The sequence below is a fragment of the Lactuca sativa genome, chromosome 4 (assembly GCF_002870075.4).
Source record: "Lactuca sativa cultivar Salinas chromosome 4, Lsat_Salinas_v11, whole genome shotgun sequence".
In the NCBI taxonomy this organism is placed as follows: domain Eukaryota; kingdom Viridiplantae; phylum Streptophyta; class Magnoliopsida; order Asterales; family Asteraceae; genus Lactuca; species Lactuca sativa.
Window position 1 is genome coordinate 383613518 of NC_056626.2, and position 7756 is coordinate 383621273.

Here is a 7756-nt window from a genome sequence, read left to right on the forward strand (position 1 = left end):
CGCTGTTGACTCATATTCTTGTAGTGTCTCTTTTTGTCTCTCCACCGGAGTACCAAAGACGGTGTGAGTATTTGGTATTCATCTATCGTTTTTCTCTTTCTTTCTGTCATTATTCGATATATAAAAACTGATTGTAAATATATCTATCTAAAAGATATGAAAAGACTTGAGTCTAAAGGTGCAAAAAAATACAACTTTCACTCTATTGAATAAACAAATTTATTTCTTACTTCTTATTATTTGTTATTCTTCTGAAATGTAAATGATAAACAACCGAAATAATTACTATGATTCGTATATGTAATTAATTAGTATGAAATATCAGTAATTAAACCAAATGGTAAGTAAAGCGTAAAATAAAAATCAAACAAGCGAAATAAAGAAATTCATTAGTATGGTTAGAAGTTTATAATATAAATGTATCTATTAATTATCGATTCTTATTTTATTTTGTTATACTAATTTGTATTTTTGTTAAAATTACTTGTTTGTTAGAATATCTAGTTGTGTTTTAGTATACATTTGCTCGATTAGTTTAGATTATTATGTAAATGTAGCTATTTGCTAACTTATATACGGTGAATATCAGTATAAAAATCAATTTATATTTATATATGGTACGTTTTGAAATTTAGATTTTCCCCTCTAATTCTAATGTTTGTGTTCCACCTTTGTTCTATAGCACAAGACTCTTCAAGATTCAAACATGTTTAATCATTACAAACATAAAAAACTTCAAGTTCTACTCGTGTCTTCCAAATAAACAATGAAGCGTATGATAATATTGGTCATATAAGTCATGAAAATAGTTATTTGATCTAAATTCATACCTCACATTTTCAAACGATGATATGTCATATGAATAGTTTAACTATTTGATACGTATTAATTTGAGTATTTTTGTTGGGAAATATTTTATTGTGATTTGATATGTGCTGGTTCGAATATTTTATTATAATTTGATATGAATTGGTTTGAAATTGTGTTCTTTGTTAAATAGTTTACTATACATTAGTTTTATCTAATTAATATTTTATAACTTCTTTTAAGCAAAAAAAAATAAATGCCATAAATTTGATTGAATGAGTTAATATAAATTTTGAACGTGTAAAAGAATAGGAGTACCTAAACAAACTTTAGTACCGAAACTTTTGTTATTCCATTAAACAATATTAACATCATTCTTTCACTGCCAAAAAGTAGTTAGTGCCATGACCTAAGCAATGAATAAAAACAAAATAAAATGTATAAGTATTATATTTATATTGGTTAAATATTTTCAATAAATATATAATTGTGAGGCAAGGCAACTTTTTAAACTTTTGAAAAAATATATATGGTATGATCGTCCGACAACTTTTTAAACTTTTGAAAGACATATGGTATCCGGCTTTAAAAGGGTGCAACGTTTGGAAATATTGTTCTTTCTTATCATTATCCTAAACATAAATTAAACTAGTATAGTTTACCCATGCTCCGCATGGGTCATTGTATTCAATTTGGATTTAAGTTGTTATGCCAAAACTTTGTTGGTACATCAAAATTCGTTTATTTAGTTTGATACAATTGGACTATTCTAAATCGGCCTCTATACTACTTCCACTCCAAAATGCTTCTTTACAGCATCGATATTTACATAGTCCATTGTAGACATAAGAAAATCTACAATGACTAAATAAAAATAAGTTATGTTACTTAAAATCCTTAGGTTGCAATATCAAGAAAATATATTGTTTATTATTTAATGTTCTAAATGGAGTAAAGTAACAAAAAAATGTGATAGCTGCATCTTAGTCAAGCAGAGGGGGACTAATTCTGAAAATATTCTCATTCAGTTCACCTTTCCCTATTAGAACGCCTATATCTACAACCAAACGATTGTTAAATATTGATATGAAAAACACATACATGACCCATGTATTAGTTGGTATTTACAAAAATGGCCTTTCATTTGCTCCATAACATATAAAGTTTTACGGGTTCTTCCACATAAAGCTCAGCACATTATAATAAAAACAACAACAATACAATAAAAAAAGTGTTAGATATGGAAAAAATGCTTCAACAGTGAAAATATAAGCAAATGATATTACATTGTGAATCAAAACGTTGCCCAACATTTGAGCTCTTAACCTAGACATAACCTTCTCCCATATTGTGTTTATATCCACAATAAATATAACTTGGAAAATTGGTTCCAATGTGTATAGAACTACAACCTAGCTAAAAAGCTGTTGTGAAGGCTCTGATCTGGCCCCTATTAGTACCTCAAAAAACCTCCCTAAAATGGAAGAAATATGAGAGAGAGAGAGAGAGAGAGAGAGAGAGAGAGAGAGAGTAGTTACCTAAATGTCAAAATGGCCAACTTATATACATTAGTGGCTGAAAGAGTGTGGTCACATTTGCACATGGAAAAAGATATGATGAAATAGCTGCTTTGTTGAATACTTTTAGCAATACTGAAATGTTATCCAACATGGATAATCAAGAATTGGATAATATGTTGTAATAATTAGTTCTGATAGTTAAGTTTAACAACCACACAGGTGGTTGCAATGAACTGTAGTGGTGGCAGTTCTTCACACCCCAAACTCCACCTACCAATTTTATATAATAAAAAAAGTCAGAAATATAAATATGATAGTGAAAAGTTTGAAACTTTATTAATAAATATAAACCAACCTGTGATATGATTTTCCCTTCATAAATTTAATTTTTAGGGATAATCATGAAATTACAAATATCACAGTACACATCCTATTTGGTTCAACCTATGTTGATTGTTGAAGCAGACATTGTGGCATAATTTGCCTCCCCACCTGATAACGGAACCGTTACATAATCAAGTTGCCATACAAATGAGAATTGGAGGAATTTAAAGAATTAGGAAGTAGGATAAAATAAGGTAAAGCTAAACTGCCACTTACAGATTAGTATATAATCATAAAATTAATTTTAGGTGTATTAATCACCCAATCTTGAAACGCAATTAAAGTAAAAAGAGGAATTTGAAGAATTGGTAAGTTTAATCTTTTTCAAAATGTTTACCAAAAAATCACCAGAAGATGTTTCAAGTGCTGATATATTGATATTACATTGAAACTTCGTACGATTTTCAGGGCAAAAAGGAGAAACAAAAACTTAGAGAAAACATAGATATAGATAGAGCACCTGAGTTGGGCTGAATCAGATGAATTCAATAAGCATGGACCTTTAAGAACTATGAGAATGTTGACAATTCCAAGAAAAAAAACATCTCTTTAAGTTTGATGGAGAATTTATAGTATGGACTGATTCCCATTCTCTAAATAACTGTAACTGCTTGAAATTGTGAATAGAAAAGGTCAGGTTAAGCAAGCAGATGAAGAGGAACCTCGGATGGATGAACATTAATTATATCAAAGATTCAACGAACAAATTAATATCTATATGATAGGATATGAGTAACTTACATCAAGGGCATCTGAGACCAGATGTTTTGTCAAGTTTCAGACAATATTTTACATATTTTGCTTTGTCACATAAATGAGGTATGAGAAAGAAAACCCCTAACATATAAAATTGAGAGACAAAAAGATGAACAGATCAAACTTCTTACACAAAGGAAGAAATACTGAGACAGAGAATGTTTTCAATCAATTGGAATATTAGAGATTCGAATTCAGGCCTTCGACCACATGTATCCATAACTCACGGCTCCCAGAGTAGCAATTGGAACCACCAAAGACGTGACATTACCTGCATTAATTCTGCAATTGAAGAAACTCAAATTGAGTTTTGAGTTTTGTTAACAAAAGAAACATATATATATATATATATATATATATATATATATATATATATATATATATATATATATATATATATCTTTAATGCATACCACTTGAAGCATTGTTCAGAATAGTGATTTTCCTTGATGAATCCAACTGTCTAACCTCCATTGCTAATCGACGAAACTGCAAACTTTTGTTAGTTATATGAGCATCTGCCTTGATTATTGCAGCCTTATTGTTATAACAGACAAATCAATTTGAAATTCGAAATAGGTGTGGGGAAGAAAGTCGAAGTCGTATACTAAAACAGCTGAATACATAGAACACCAAGTAGATTGTACCTAAATCAATAGTTCGTCTCCTTGAACGGACATTGGTAGCCATCTCCCAAACACCCCCAAATCGGAATCAATAGATGCTCTGGACTCCTTCAACCGACCTACCTTGCAGCGCCTCACCGTCGGCAACCCATCAGTCATTTAGGGTGTCATTTTTGGGAGAGAGAGCAGCGGAGTCGATGAGCAATTAGAGCGAAGCAGTGGCGGAGAGAAACGACAACAATAATATAAGACTCGGGCAACGCGATGGTGTGTCCGGTGCGACGGTGGGAAACATTTGATACGTCGTCGGAGGTGGGAGGTTTTCGTTAGGGCTATCTTTTTGTGGAAAGATATGTTTGCTTCAAATCATCAACGGAAAAGTCAGAAAGGAACCGAAAGCCCATGGAAAGGCCGGCACTTCCGACGACGACCAATCTGAACGGCAGAAAACGACGCCGCACCGGCGTCACGGCTTCCTCTTGGAGGAAGCGGACATGATATATATACACGACAACACAACAGAAGTAAAGACAGCAATCGAAGCACAAAACATGAAAAATAATAAGAAGGCAGTACAAATCTTACCTTACAGAGAGAAAGAGGAACGACGATCAAAGAGATCTTTCGGCAGAAAGAAACACATAGGGAGATGAAATAAGATGAGCAAAGAAAGAGAAACATCGATAAATTGACACGTCCGTTCTACAAAAGCAACAAACAAACAACCATAAGCCACGTTGACAACACTATGAAATATTTACAAATGACCCCCTGAAAATGAAACACACGGGCGACATAATAGATTAAGGGACCAAACTTGGACAAATTTCAACAGTTTACTGTTGAAATTTTTCACAATCTTAATATATATATATATATTAATTAGATTGAGGAATAAAATAGTCTATACATTAATTATTCTTTAAAATATTAAATTATTCTTTGGAAAGATCAACTCCCATAAAAGTGCCCGACCATGTGATACTCCTTTTAATAACTAATTTTTTTTTTAATTGCAACTAAACACATAAAATTAGTACCTTGGTTTTCTGAATATTATGAGATAGCTTAAAAGTCATTGAATATATATATATATATATATATATATATATATATATATATATATATATATATATATATATATATATATATAGGGTAAGTGAATATACCTAACAACCTTATATAAGCTTAGGTATCTAATCTCATCAAACTACGTTATTTTGCATTAAATTTTCATTGCAATCATCCAAAGTTCTTAAACTTCATACCTAAACTTGATTTACTTCAAAAAAATTTGGAAATTCATCATTATATTTCTCCTACATCCTTTCATTTGTAGCGGTAGGATATGAAGCCCATCAGGTGGTATTCGAGAGAAAGACGTGATGTAAAAGAAAGATATTGGTGAAAGTCCAATGATTTTGGAAGTAATCAAGTTATGGGGTTGAAATTTAAGAACCTTAGACAATTACAATGTAAATATGATACAAACCGATGTAGTATTATGGAGTTAGGTACCTAAGCTTATATAAGGTTGTTAGGTATATTCACTTTACCCATATATATATATATATATATATATATATATATATATATATATATATATATATATATATATATATATATATATATATATATATATGGGAAAAGTGAATATACCCTTAAGGGTATATAAGCTTAGGTACCCGAACACACCATAATACGTCGTTTTGTTTGATAAATTCATTATAATGTTCATAAACTTCAATCTTAAGTTGATTTACTTTCAAGATATTCGAAATTTCCGTATAATCTTTCTCTTACATCACATCTTTTTGCCGAACACTTATTAGGCTATATATATTGTAGATGAAAATGAAAATTATGTAAGAGAAAGATAAATGTGTAATTTATAAAAATCTTGGAAGTAAATCAAGTTAGAAGTTAAATTATAAGAACATTAGACAATTAGAATGTATTATATGATACAAAACAACGTATTATGGTGAGTTTGAGTACCTAAGCTTATATACCCTTAAGGGTATATTCACTTTTCCCTATATATATATATATATATATATATATATATATATATATATATATAAAGAGAGAGAGGAGGGTTTAATTGAGAAAAAAAAGTTGAGAACGAGGTAATCATTCTCAGCCAATCATTTAATTTTGCCACAAAAGCCTCCAACGTACCGGCGGAAATGAGAAATGAATGAACATGTGTTTTCCAACAAAACATGTTTCCTTAAACTATGCGAAAGATTACTTTAATATATATACAAAAATATAGTTTTTTCGTTTTTTTTTTAATTTTTAAGAAGCTATTTTTATCGAAAAATGATTTTGAATATACCAAAATTCATGATTTTTTATTCTCTACAAATAGACATCCATATTGATATAGTTTTAAGATAAAATAATTTTTTTTATATTTTCAGCTATTGTTATTAATAAGTGAATAAAATGAATCATATTTTTACTACAGTACATTCGTTATTCACTTATGAATAAGCATTATGATTATTTTTTTTACAATTTCAGTATCATTCATATATGAATATAACATATACTAAACATAGTATATTCATATTTAAATATTAGACGATGCATTCACTTGTAAATATTATATAATATATTCACTTGTGAATGTTAAATGATATATTCACTTATTAATATTAGATGATATTTTCATATGTGAATATTATATAGTATTACATGGTATATCACATGAGAATAGTACATACAATATTCACTTGTGAATATTAGATCATATATTCATTTATGAATAATAGTTGGTATATTCATATGTGAATACTGCACAGTATATTCATATATGAATATTACAAGGTGTTTTAAGAAATATATATAATTTTTATATGTTATTCACATATGGATAACATACAGACTTGCATATTTGTTTTTTGTTTTAATAATCACATATTTATTCAGGTGAGAAAACATATTCATATGTGAATATAACGTGGTAATTTAGTTTATGCATTTCATGAAACAGTTGGAGTGCATACAAGTTAACTTTTTTAAAAATGTGATAAATATGATACTTTGACTATTTAAATATTATAAAATAGTAGATTGGTAGAGAAATATATGAAAATTTTCAAACAAAAAATGATTTGATCTTTATCTAACCTTAATTTCGATGTTTTATTTGATGAGCGATGTTGAATGAATGATACGAATTGCATTTTTTGTTGATTATCGATGATGTTGTTCTAATGATGTTGGGAGTATAATTAATCGTAGATGTTGAAGATATGTTCGTATTTGAGCAGAATTGAAGGTTGGATTGAAAGAGCAAAAAACGAATGAATTTAAACTGTCATCTAATTCTCTACACTTACGTATTTGTGATTGAAGTCTATTATATCATATTTACAAGTTTGTCATCGTGTCCTTTATGTTTAGAGGCTAATTAAATGAGTGACTGAGAATGATTCTCCCATTCTCAACATTTTTTATTTTTTCTCAATTGAATATATATATATATATATATATATATATATATATATATATATATATATATATATATATATCAAAGGGCTTCTAGCCCAGCGGTATCAAGTAATATCCTTCCTCTTTGAGGTCGAGGGGCTCAAGTTTCGTGGTGAACATAGGTGAAATTAGGTATACATTATAATATTTGTATTTGACGGT

The 7756-nt window shown here is 29.2% G+C and overlaps 1 long non-coding RNA gene across 3 annotated transcripts; it reads right to left on the minus strand.

Moving 5' to 3' along the window:
• Positions 1–2025: 2025 nt before the first annotated feature.
• LOC111876035 (uncharacterized) lies at positions 2026–4772 on the minus strand. 3 transcript variants are annotated; one of them, XR_008231991.1, is made up of 7 exons: positions 4115–4772; positions 3881–3963; positions 3453–3749; positions 3172–3318; positions 2683–2819; positions 2346–2597; positions 2026–2281 (listed from the first exon to the last, which is right to left on the minus strand). It is a non-coding gene; the product is annotated as an uncharacterized LOC111876035 (long non-coding RNA). The 3 variants fall into 3 exon arrangements; XR_008231989.1 differs by having other exon boundaries at positions 3881–3956; positions 4115–4747; XR_008231990.1 differs by having other exon boundaries at positions 3172–3321; positions 3881–3956; positions 4115–4747.
• Positions 4773–7756: the final 2984 nt, after the last annotated feature.